We start from the raw sequence: 13,800 nt of genomic DNA on the forward strand, positions 1-13,800 counted from the left end.
CACCCCAATCTCTTCAACAGTGAACAGTTTTAGTGAATGTTGTATATGCATATTTGTGTTTAACACAAATATAGATTAGTCATTTTTGGTATGAGAAATTAGGACCAAGGGAAAAGAAAGAAAACCATGAGACAGGAAGGAAAAATATAAGAGAAATTTTTAAAAATCAAACATTCAGATTCTGTAGTTTGTTGGATTTTTTTTTGTTTTTTTTTCCATTGATAGATAGCATTGTCCAAAAGAGGTCTCCCAGGGTTGTCCAAGCTCTTGCAACTGCTGAGAGGAGCTGCATCCATCAAGGTTGATCAACCCACAATGTTGTTAAGGTGAACAATGTTCTCTTAGTTTTGCTCCCTTTGCTTGGGATCAGTTCCTGTAATCCTTTTCATGTTTCTCTAGAGTATGACCATTCGTGGTTTCTTATAGATTGGTTTTTGTTCTTCATTATCAAAGAAGACCAAAAATGACATCTCTATGCTTGAGTTAATTTGCAGTGTGTCTGACGGTGGCTGATTAGCCCAATAGGTGCTGGAAATGCTCTACCACAGGTTGGGCACAAATAGTCCATGGGAACACCCGGGGTGGGAACTCTAAATATATGTATGTCAGGTTTCCTTTGAGCTGTTTCAATTCTGCCTTCCTCATAGAGTGAAGCACCTTCACTGATGAGGGCACGCCATGCTGGGCAGTCCTGTGCCAGTGTCTCTGAAGCTGTGCAATCAGTTCTAAAGTTCTTCAATGAAACCTTCAGGGTGTCTCAGTATCACTTCTTCTGACCCCCTTGTGAGCACTTGTCCTGTGTGAGCTCTCCATAAAATAGTTTTTTTTTTCCTCAGGCATGTGTCTGGCATTTTAACAATGTGTCCATCACCATCATAGTTGTTCTCTCTGTAGTAATGTTAGAATCCTAGGCAGTTTAGCTTGAGAAAAGACCTCAGTGTCTGGTATCTTCTCCTGCCAGGTGATCTTGAGAATCTTCCTAAGATAATTTTAAATGGAAGTGATTCAGTTTCCTGACATGGTGCTGGTAGACTGTCTAGGCATGTAGCAATGAGGACAGCACAGTGGCTCTGTGACCTTCACTTTGGTAGTCAGTTTCTTCTTTCCCCATACTTTCTTTTGGAGCCTCCATATACTGGGCTAGCTCTGGCAATATTAGTGTCAACCTCATTGTTAATGTGTATCTTCTTGGAAAAGACACTGCCAAGGTAAGTGAACTTGCCCACAGCACTTCAAACTTCTCCATTTGCTGAAATGGTTACACATATGGATGGTGTGGTACTGACTGATGGAGCACCTGTGTTTTCCTGGTATTAATTGTGAGACCAAAATGAGCACAAGCATCCATACTTTGTAGCATCTCAGCTTCAGAAGCTGCATTGAGTGCACAGTCATCTGCAAACAGAAGATCATGAACCAGCAATCCTTCCTCTTTGGTCTCGACTTGTAGCCTTTTCAAGTTGAAGAATTTGCCATCAGTGTGATAGCAGACATTGAGGTCATGTTCATCCTCAATGAAGGCATTTAATAACATGGCTGAAAACATCATGCCAAAAAGTATGGGAGCAAGGACACATCCTTGTTTCACTCCATTGGTGACTGGGAAATCTTGAGAGCACGGTCCACTCTCCAGAACCCAGGCATACAGACTATCATGAGATTGATGTGCAATACTGATGAACTTCTCTGGGCAACCAAATGTTGACATAATTTTCCATAAGCCCCTCATGACTGATGGATTCAAAGCTATTGTTCAGATGTTGTATACAGACCTCTGTTCTGTTCCTGGAATTTTTCTTGGAGTTTTCAGGCAGCAAACATATCAACTATTCCTTGACCCTTTCTGAATCCACAATGGCTCTCAGGGAGGTGACCATCTTCCAGTTGAAGAATCAGCCTATTGAGAGGAACTCTGGCAAGAATCTTACCATTAACGACTAAAACAGAAATACCCCCTGTGATTGTCACAGGACAATCTAACCTTTACATCCTTGGGGAATAACTTCTTCCATGACATATAACCTAGAAAATTCAGTCAGTTTTTGAATGAGGGATGGACCCCCCTCCCATCTCGTAGATCTCAGCTGGAATAGAATCAGCACCAGTTGCTTTGCCTCTCAAGAAGAGCCTAATGGCATTCAAAGCCTCTTCTTTATTTGGGACTTCATCTAGGGACTGATTGACTTCAACTTGAGGAAAAAGTTCAATGGCTTCTGCTTTATTGATGATGGTCTATTAAGAACACTATAGAAGGAGCAGCTAAGTGGTACAGTGGATAGAGCACTGGCCCTGGATTCAGGAGGACCTGAATTCAAATCTGGACTCAAACATTTAATAATTACCCAGCTGTGTGACCCTGGACAAGTCACTTAACCCCACTGCCTTGCCCCAAAACACCAAAGAAACAATCAAAAAAGTACACTATGGAAGTGTGCAGACCATCTCTAGGATCACATCCCTATTGTTAATTAATGTGGATCCATCAGCACTGAGTAGTTGAGATGTACCATTTGTCTTTAGCCCATAAATAGCCTTCAGGAGATCATAAAAGCATTTTGATTTGTTACCATCTGCATAAAATAGAATTTCATCTGCCCTCTTACTGAACCAAGAGTCCTGAATCTCTATAAATTTTGCTTGGATTTTACTTTTGATGGAATTAAATGCTGCCCTTCTTAGAAATGGATAAACCATCCTACTGTAAACCTTGTGGAGGTTCTCATTTTTTCATTTAGTAGCTTTTTTATGTCTCCAACATTTTCTTCAAATCAGTCTTGGTGTTTGTGAGTGTTCTGGCCTGGATGAGCAAATACAGTGCTGTACACCAAATCTCTGAAAGCTGCCCACTCCTTTTCTGCTCTACTGTTGCCAGCGTGTGTTGACTCAGTTTTCCCTCCAAGTTAGGGGGTAAGCTAAATTGTTCTGACTCAGAGAGAAACTTTGATCCTCTTGATATTAATTCTTCGAATAGTCATTTTGTCTTGGGTTCTCTACTTCAGCTGAATGTGAATATTTAGCTTAGAGAGGATGAGTCTGATCAGTCCAGCACTCTGCACCATACATTGCCTTTGTCATTCTCACATTCTGTCTGTCTCTCTTTACAATCACATAGTCTAATAGATGTCAATGTTTGCTATGAGGGTGCTTCCAGGAAGTTTTATTGTGTTTAGGTAAATGTAAGTAAGTGTTTATGATGAGAAGTTTATGAGATTGCAAGTCTTCAATAGGTGATTATTGCTGTTACTGTTTCGAACTCCATTCCTCCCAAAGACTCCTTGTCATGTCTGGTAATCTGAGTCTACTCTAGCATTAAAGTCACTCGGAATTATAAGCTTGTCCTCTTTTGGCAATCTATGATAAGCCTCTCTAGGTCTTCATAAAAGTTTTCTTTAACTTCATCAAAGTTTGTCATGGTGGGTCCATAGGCACTGATGATGGTGCATGGCATTTTCTTAGAAGTGGCAATCTCATTGTCATAAGCCTGTGGTTCACTCCTTTTGGTAAACATTCAAGCTTGTTGACTAGATTAGGGTTTTTTTTAGGTTTTTGCAAGGCAAAAGGCTTAAGTGGCTTGTCCAAGGACCACACATCTAGGTAATTATTAAGTGTCTGAGGCCGGATTTGAACTCAAGTATTACTGATTCCAGGGCCGGTGCTCTATCTATTGTGCCACCTAGCCACCCTGACTAGATTAGTTTTGATTATAAAACCTACTCCAGCTTCACAGTTTCTTAAAGAACAATAGTATTCCATAACATTCAGTGTCATAAGTTTGTTCAACCATTCCCCAATTGATCAACATCCCTTCAATTCCTAATTCTTTGCCTCTACAAAAAGAGCTGCTATGAGTATTTTGTTACATGTGGGACTTTTCCCATTTTTTATGATTTCTTCTGGATATAGACCTAGTATTGTTATTGCTGGTCAAAGGGTATGATCAGTTTTATTGCTGTTTGTGCATAGTTCCATATTGCTGTTCAGAATGATTAGATTACTTCAAAACTTCATCAACAATGAATCCTCCCAAATCCTCCCATAACCTCTCCAACATTGGTTTTTCCTTTTTGACATTTTAGCTAATCTGAGGTGGTACATCATAGTTATTTTAATTTCCATTTTTCTCATCGCTAATGAATTGGAGCCTTTTTCATATATAGCTTTAATTTCTTAATTTAAAAACTGCCAATTCATATCCCTTGACTATTTATCAGTTGGGGAATGACTTGTAATCTTATGTATTATCTATATTTCCTCTCTCTCTCTCTCTCTTTCTCTCTCTCTCTCTCTCCTCTCTCTCTCTCTCTATATATATATATATATATATATATATAGTATATATTCAATTCTCTATATATTATGGAAATGAGATGTTTATCAGGACCCCCCAGTTATGGAAATTATTTTCTAGTTTTCTGTTTTCCTTCTAATCTTAGCAGCATTGGTTTTATTAGTGTAAAAGTTTTTTTTAATTTAGTATAGTCAAAATCATTCATTTTGCAATTTATAATGTACTCTATTTCTTCTTTTGGTCATAAGATTTTCCCCTTTCCATAGAATCTTATAGATAATTTATTGATCTGGTAAATGATCTATGGTATTTAGTTTTTATGACTAAATTCTATATCCTGAGATGTGGCTCTATGCCTAATTTTGACCATACTAGATTCCAATTTTTCCCAACAATTTTTGTCAGATAGTGAGTTCTTTATCCCAGAAGCTAATGCCTTTGGGTTTGTCAAACTAAATTACCATAGTCAATTACTACTGTTTCTTTTGTACCCATTCTAATCACCCACTCATCCATTACTCTGTTGCTTAACTAATACCAAGCATTTTTGATGATTACCCCCTTTGTAGTATGCCTTTTTGATCTGGTAGAGCAAGGCCACCTTCCTTTACATTTTTTTCCATCACTTCCCTTAATATTTTTGATCTTTTGTTGCTCAGTTTTTTGTTGTTATTTTTCCCTAACTGGTTAAAATAGTTATTTGTTATTTTGATATGACACTGATAAATAATTTAATTTGGGTAGAATTATCATTTTTAATATTATTAGCTTGACCTAATCATGATAAATTGAAATTTTTCTAATTATTTAGATATGCCCCATATTTGTGTGAAAAGTGCCTTTGTAATTGTCTTCTTTTAGTTTCTGGGTTTGTCTTGAATGTAGTTTCCCAAATATTCTATGTTGTCTGCAGTTACTTTAACTGGAATTCTCTCTTTATATCTCTTGCCCCTTGGGCTTTGTTGTTCATATTTAGAAATACTGATGATTTATGTGGGTATATTTTATAACTTGCTACTTTGATGAATAATTGTTTCAAGGAGTTTTTTAAATGGTTCTCTAAGTAAACCATCATATAATCTGCAAAGAGTAAAAGGTTTGCTTCCTCCAATTCTAATTCCTTCAATTTCTTTTTCTTCCCTTATTGCTAAAGCTAACATTTCTAATATTATATTGAATAATAATTGGTATCCTTGTTTCACCCCTAATCTGATTGGCAATGCTCCTAGTTTATCCTTATTATATATCATTTTTCTTGATGGTTGTGGATCAAGACTGCTTATACTTTTAAGTTAAACATTTATTTCTATATTTTCTAATATTACTAATTGAAATGGATGCTGTATTTTGTCACAGGCCTTTTCAGCATCTATTGAGATAATCATATTATTTTCTATGATTTGTTCAATTATGTTGAATATTTTCCTAATATTGAACCATTCCTGCCATATAAATCCCACATGATTAAGGTGTATTATCTGTGTAATAACTTGCTGTAATCTCTTTGCTAAAATTTTATTTAAGATTTATACTTCAATGTTCATTAGGGAGATTGGTCTATAATTTTCTTTATTTTGGTTCTTCAATTTAGTATCAGCACCATATTGGTGTCTTAAAAGGAATTTGGCAGAAATCCCTTCTCCTATTTTTTAAAATAGTCTATGTAGAATTGGAATTAATTTTTTCCTTAAATGTTTGGTTGAATTCACTTCTAAATCCACCTGGAACTGGAGACTTTTTCTGAGGGAATTTATTGATGGTTTCTTCAATTTATTTTTCTGAAATGGAATAATTTAAGTATTTTATTTCCTTTTCTGTTAGTCTAAGTAATTTGTATTTTTGTAAAGATTCATTCATTTCTTTTTTTCTTTTCTTTTTTTTTTTAGGTTTTTGCAAGGCAAATAGGGTTAAGTGGCTTGCCTAAGGCCACACAGCTAGGTAATTATTAAGTGTCTGAGACCAGATTTGAACCCAGGTACTCCTGACTCCAGGGCCAGTGCTTTATCCACTGCGCCACCTAGCTGCCCCAATATTCATTCATTTCACTCAGATTATCAAATTTATTGGCATACAGTTGGGCAAAATAGCTCCAAATTATTTCTAATTTCCTCTTCATTGGTGATGAGTTCACCCTTTCATTTTTGATACCAGTAATTTGGTATTCTTTTTATAAAATCAGATTAACCAAAGGTTCATCTATTTCATTGATTTTTAAAAAAAATAAAACCCAATTCTTAGTTTTATTTAATTAGCTTAATGACTTTCTTGTTTTCTACTTTTTTTTTAGGTTTTTTTGCAAGGCAATGGGGTTAAGTGTCTTGCCCAAGGCCACACAGCTAGGTAATTATTAAGTGTCCAAGGCCGGATTTGAACTAAGATACTCTTGGACTCCAGGGCTGTTGCTCCATCCACTGTGCCACCTAGCCACCCCTGCTTTCTTGTTTTTCAATTCTACTTATCTCTCCTTTGATTTTTAGAATTTTTTTAATTTGGTATTTATTTGGGGTTCTTTCATTTGTTCTTTTTCTAGCTTTTTTAATTGCATACCCAATTTATTGATCTCCTTGTTCTCCATTATATTCATATAAGCATTTAGAGATATAAAATTTCACCTAAAAACTTTGCAGCATCCACTGATTTTTGATATGATGTCCCATTGTTATTTCTCGGATGAAGTGATTGACTGTTTCTATGATTTGTTGTTTGATCCACTCATTCTTTAAAAATTAAATTATTTAGTTTCCAATTAATTTTTGGTTTATCTTTCCATCATCCTTTATTATATGTAATATTTATCATGTCATGATCTGAAATGTTTACATTTATTATTTCTGCCTTTCTGCATTTGATTGTAAGGTTTTTAATGCCCTAGGGCATGGTCAATTTTGGTAGAGGTTCCATGTACTGCAGAGAAAAAGGTATATTCTTTTCTATCCCTCATTAAATGTTCTCCAGAGTTCTATCATATCTACACTTTCTAAGATTTTATTCACCTTCTTAACTTTCTTCTTGTTTATTTTGTGGTCACATTTTTCTAGTTCTGAGAAAGGAAGGTTGAAGTTCCCTATTATTATAGATTTGCTATGTCTCCTTGTAATTCATTCCACTTCTTCTCTAATAATTTGGATGCTGTACCACTAGGTGTATGTTTGTTTAAAAATTGTATTACTATATTGTCTATAGTGCTTTACAAAGATGTAGTTTCTTCCTTATCCCTTTTAACAAGATCTGTTTTTTACTTTTGCTTTATCTGAGATCCAGATTGTTGCCCCTGATTTTTTTTATGCCCCTGATTTTTTTTTTACTTTGGCTGAAGCAAAATTTATTTTGCTTCAGCTTTTTACCTTTGCCTGTGTATATCTCTCTGCTTCATATGTGATTTTGTAGATAATATATTATAGGAATTCTAGTTTTTAATCCATTCTGCTGTCCATTTCCATTTTATGGGAGAGTTCATCCCATTCTCATATTCAGTTAAGATTACCAATTCTTTATTTCCCTTCATGTTATCTTTCCCCATTTGTTCTTTTCTCTTTTCTTTCCTCTTATTTCTGCTCACTAATGTTTTATTCCCTTTGTTCCCTTTTTTTCTTTAACATTTCTTTAAAATTTTGATTTTCAATTTATTTTCACTTTGCTTTCCCTTTTATCAGTTCCTTCTTCCTTTTTCCTTTCCCCTCACCCACCCCACTTCCCTGTAGGTTAGGATTCCCAACTGGGAATGCATGTTATTCCCCTCTCTGGGCCAAATCTATTAAGTAGAGTTACTCAGGATTCATATCCTCCCTTCCTTCCCCTCTACTATAATAGGTCTTTGTGCCTCTTCACCTAGTGCTATTTATTCACTAATGCCTAGCCTTCCCCTTTTTTCGATGTCCTTCTTTTTATATGTATTGCTTTAACCCTGCTTGTACTTACATCCTCTTTGTCAAAAATACATTCCTTTTATCTAGCCTGATAGAAGTACTATTCTCAAAAGTTGATTGCTTGATCGATAAGCAGCTTTGTCTCACAATCATTAAGTATCCTCTCCTCTTACATCTCATTAGAAATATACTTCTCAAAAGTCATGAATAACATCAAATCATAATCACTTTATACCTTACCCCCCTTTTCAAGTACCCTACATGGACACATAGTCCTAGATAAGATCACTTCCTAATCACTTAGTATCCAACCCTTCTAAGTAGATTCCCACCCCCTGCCCCTTTGGTACTACAAATCTCTAGGTATCTAATAAAGTCAAGTCACTTCTGATTTAATTCTGTATACAGCCTTTAAGTACTCTAATTACTGGAAACACCCTAAAGGTCTCTTTTAAGAACTTTAGTATTTGATTGTAAAGCATGGAAGACACTGATACAGGATCACCCAGCATAGGATGCCCTGCTCTGAGCTCTATGAGTAGATCAGAATTAATGTATCTCAAACAATATGTGGGATACATTAAATTTAGAGTAAACAACTAGATCAACTAGAGTGATCAATTAGAGTAAACGAGTTTGTGCATGACCTGTGGTAGAATATTTTGAACTCATCCACCACAGTCAGATGCACTGCAATTTGTTTCAAACATAATGATGTCATTTTGATCTTCCTTGACAGTGAAGGACAAGAACCAACCATACTTATATCCCCTAAGTACAGTCTGTTCAACTATGTTCAACCCCTTTAACTATCCTAAGGGAAATATAATTCTCAAGCCTTACAAGTGTTATCTCTTGTAGGGTGTATACAATTTAATGTTCTAACTTACTTTTTTTTCCTGTTTTCATTTACCTTTTTTATGCATCTCTTGCATCTTGTATTGGAAGATCAAATTCTCTTTTCATTTCTGGTCTTTTTATCAGGAAACTTTGTAAGTCCTCTCTTTCATTAGCTTTCATCTTTTCCCCTAACAGAATACGATAAATTTTGCAGGGTATTAAATTTTGGGTTGTAATCCAATATAATATTTCGGGCCCTCTGATCTTTTAATGTTGGAAGCTGATAAGTCCTGTGCAATTCTGATTATGCTTCCTTTATATTTAAATTGCTTCTTTTTGGTTGCTTGCATTATTTTTCTCCTTTATTTGAGAATTCTGGAATTTGGCTATGATAGTCCTTAGAGTATTTATCCTGTGGTCTCTTTCTGGAGGTGTTCTGTATATTCTTTTTCTTTTATTATTTTTTTTGCAAGGCAATGGGTTAAGTGACTTGCCCAAGGTCACACAGCTTGGTAATAATTAAGTGTATGAAGTTAGATTTGAACTCAGGTCCTCCCAACTCCAGGATCAATACTCTATCCACTGCACCACCTAGCTGCCCCATGTATTCTTTCAAGGGCTATTTTGTCTTTTTGATCTAGCTATACTTGAGAGTTTTTCCCTGATAATTTCCTGAAAGATATTTTACAGGCTCTTTTTTTGGATCCAGGCTTTCTAGTAGACCAATAATTTGTAAAGTATCTCTCCTGGATCTATTTTCCAGTTCATTTGCTTTTCCTAAAAGGTACTATATGATTTCTTAAATTTTTTGAAGTCAAAAGACTTTGCTTGATGGAATTTTGGTGTCTCATAGACTCATTAGTTTCTATTTGTTCAATTCTTATTTATAGGGTTTTATTTTCTTCAATTAACTTTTTTGATTTTTCTTTTCCAGTTGTTAATTTTAGTTTTTTGCTGAGTTGCATTCCCTTTCCAGTTGGTCAATTTGAGTTTTTAATGAGTCGCATTCCTTTTCTAGTTGATCAATTTTATTTTTTTGTAGAGTTACTACATTTCTTTTTCCAATTGGTAATTTTTATTTTTAAAAGAGTTGATTTCTTTAATCAATTTTTTCATCATTTTTCTGCATGGTTCTCATTTCTTTTCTTCCATTTTTCTTCTTCCTCTCTTCTTTGATTTTAAATTATCTTTTAGCTCTTCTGTGAGGTTTTGATTTGATTCCAGTTGATGGACTCCTTTGAGGCTTCCCATGTAGAAAATTTGACACTACTTTCTTCTTCTGAGGTGACATTTTTATCATCTCTATCTGCATAATAGCTTTCTATGGTGAGCACTCTTAGTTTTTCTGCTCATCTTTGTCATTGAGCTCTGCTCCTGGGGTCTAGGGAGTATAGACCCAAGCTTTCTGTGCTGGGGCTGGGGTCTGCATCCTGGCTTATCACTGGCCAAAACGTTGCCTCTGCAGCCCTGGTCTTGCCTGTGCAGAGATTTGCTTCCTCCTTTATGTCCAGGCTCTGCATATGCAGAGGTTTGTTCGGAACTCAGGCTTGTCTTTTGCCCCAGTGTTCTCAGGTTTGTCAGGGTTAGATCCTCCCCTGTTGGCTTGCTATCTAGCTGTCAGGACCTATGCTGCACTGTGGCTAGGAGGCTCCTGCTGGTGACAAGGGAGACTTTCACTGAAGACCCTCTGGGATGTCTGTGTTTGAAATTTGTTTTGAATTTATTTTATTTTTGGTGAATCTGTAGCTTTAATGTTTGTATATAGGCTTCATTTAATGTTGGGTAGGGAAAAAGCTCTGGGAACATGCTGGTGTCCTGATGCCATCTTGGCTTTGCCCCAGAAATCTCCTATTCTCATTTCTTTGTGAAGTTTTTTTTCTCTACCTCTATTATTTGACTTTAAATTTTCTTTGAGCTTTCCAAGGAATTCTATTTTGATACCCATTCACATTTTTCTTTAATGTTTTGCATGTCGTCATTTTTACATTCTTGTCCACTTTAGAGTTTGTGTTTTAAATTCTTCATCTCCATAGTAATTTTTATGATTATATTCTTGTTTGTTTTGTTTTTGTTAATTTTTCCAGCCTATTTCATGACTTTTAACTTTACATTAGAGTTAGGCTCTACTTCTGGGGTGGGTGGGGGGAGGCACTGCCTCAAGCTTGTTGCACTAGGGTCAGCTTGTGCTATTCGGGCAGACCCTGCTGTTGGCCTATGTTGGGGTGGGGGCTTGCTGCTGGCCTGGCTTGTGGTTGGGGCCTTGGTGCTGACTTGCTGGGGCACAGCCTGCCACTGTGCCATCTTGCCAAGATGCCACCTCTGATACACAATGCTCCCCTTTTTACTCCAGAAGATATACATTTCCTGCCACCCTTCTAAATTGTCTTGGGCAGGAAAATTGTTTCACCTTGTTCTTTTGTTGTTTTTCCTGTTCCAGAAGTCATTTTCAGGTGTTATTCATTATACTTGGGAGGTGATTTGGGAGAGTTCAGGTGAATTCTTGCCTTTTCTGTCATCTTGCCTCCACTCTTTTTCATGCTCTCTTGTTGTCTTACTATGAGCATATACCCAGCCAATTAGCTCTGATAGCATCTTAAGAAGATACTAATTCATTCAAATGCTTTATAACAACAATAATGGTAAAGTACTGTACTAGTTAAAATTGTCCCGAGAGAGAGAGAGAGAGAGAGAGAGAGAGAGAGAGAGAGAGAGGTGTTCATGATTGGACAGGGTTTCCAAATTGAGATACAACAAAAAGGTGGGGGTGGCCAGAAACCGCAGTATCATTTTTCATACTGAAGTGTGGACAGTAATTTACTCTGTTATGTAAAAATAAGTAAATTTTATAATCCAAGTCCATGACAAATAATAAAAAAGTGAAAATCCCATTCTTATAATGCATCAATGTTTTCCTCTCAACCAGAACAGGTGGGTTGAGTTTTCATAACTCCAGAACACATTGAGAACAGTCACAAATTCAGGCAATTCCTGACTTTCTAGATATTAGCAAAATATCACCTATTTGGAAATATCCAAACTTGGTAGTTTTTATACTAATATATGGACAGAGATTTGCATTTTTTTCACTTCCATCTCTACATTTCCATGAAATATTACTAGAATCATAAATCTTGTTTCAATCCTAAACTTAGTAGCAAACAAAAGCTATCAGGGACAATTTAATTATATTGTCAGTAGATTTGTTTCTTCACTGCCATTTGCAGAAAGCACATGCTCTTTTAAGCAAAAAACAAATTTTAATGGTAATGGTACTGAAGTAAAAGCTGAGGGGTTTTCTTAAAGGATTATAATATAAATCCTCATTTTTTTGGAAAGTATTCCTGGGGGAAGGTGGGGGGGGGGTTGCAGCAAGGTAATGCAATGGATAGAACACCAGTGCTGGAGTCAGGAGGACCTGAGTTCAAATCCAACCTTGGACACAATAATTTTTTTAAGTATTTATTAGAAATTGGTGAATTTTATTTGTAATCAAAATAATTAGATTAGTAAGTTTTTATAGTATGTATCTATATCTGTGTGTATATGTAAATAGTAAGTTAATAGTGATATTAAAATATATCACAGATAGACCAGTAATTCAAATTGGATTCAAAACTTGGATATTTTTGAATGATCCACATAAACATTTCTAGCATACACAAAGTTCACCTGGTTATTTTAAGAGATTTTCTTTATAGCTATTATGTTTAAAAAACCTGTTATAATTTTACATTTTGAAAACTGGAACAGTGGATAGTGTAGAGTCTGGAGTCAAGAAGACTCATCTTCCTGAGTTCAAATCCTACTTCAGAAACTTACTAGCTGTGTGTGCCCGGGGAAAGTCATGTAACCCTTTTTATCTCAGTTTCCTCATCTGTAAGATGAGCTGAAGAAGGAAATGTCAAACCACTCTAGTATCTTTGCCAAGAAAAAAATGGGCTCTTGAAGAGTTGGATGCAACTGAAAAACAAAATCATTCTGAAAACTGTTTGATTACTTTTGACTTTTGCTGTAGAATTTTTTCATTCCTACCTGAAATTTCAAGACATTTTACTCTAAATCTATTCTTTTCTTTCCATTGGATTTATTTGCTACCTTTAAAAGTAGAAAAGTCCAATTTCAGTCATGTTTGAAATAACTCATTTTAGGCAAATATGTGTCGCTCTGCTTACAAAACATATATGAGTAGAATCTGCAATTATCCCAACTCAGTTTCCTGCCACTGAAACATTTCAGCATTATAGCATTACAGAAATAGAATGACATGCATAATGAAAGATTTCAAGATTCACCCAAGGCAATTATTCTTTTCCCCTTAATGTGCTCAGCAGTAGCAGAGCATCCATTAAAAGGTAGTATGAATTATGGTTGCCTAGCAACTGGAAGGTACTTGTAACAACACCAAAGAATGAAATGGCTGGTTGATAAAATGAATTTTCTCTGAACATTAGCCTGTTGAAACTGCCTTTTCTTGAGGAACATAAAAGTACATTTATTTCTCTCATGAATTTTTTATTAGAAAATTATTTGAGTTCCAGGGACTTGAATCGTTTTGCTACAGAAGTTATTTGATTTTAATGTGTTGTACTAAAATAAGTAATAGAAGACAGTTTTTTCAAAGTAAAATTACCAAACAATCCTATATGAATTTTTGAAGGAAGTTACATTCAATAAGGCATACTGCTACTGGTTTCTAATTAAAAATGGCAATTAGATAGAGCTGCAACTCAGATGCTGGATCTAAAAGTTTAAGGATAAAATAATGAACTCTTCCTCAATATGTGAATAGAAACATTCTGTTGTCAG

The sequence above is a fragment of the Macrotis lagotis genome, chromosome X (assembly GCF_037893015.1).
Source record: "Macrotis lagotis isolate mMagLag1 chromosome X, bilby.v1.9.chrom.fasta, whole genome shotgun sequence".
Classification (NCBI taxonomy): Eukaryota; Metazoa; Chordata; class Mammalia; order Peramelemorphia; family Peramelidae; genus Macrotis; species Macrotis lagotis.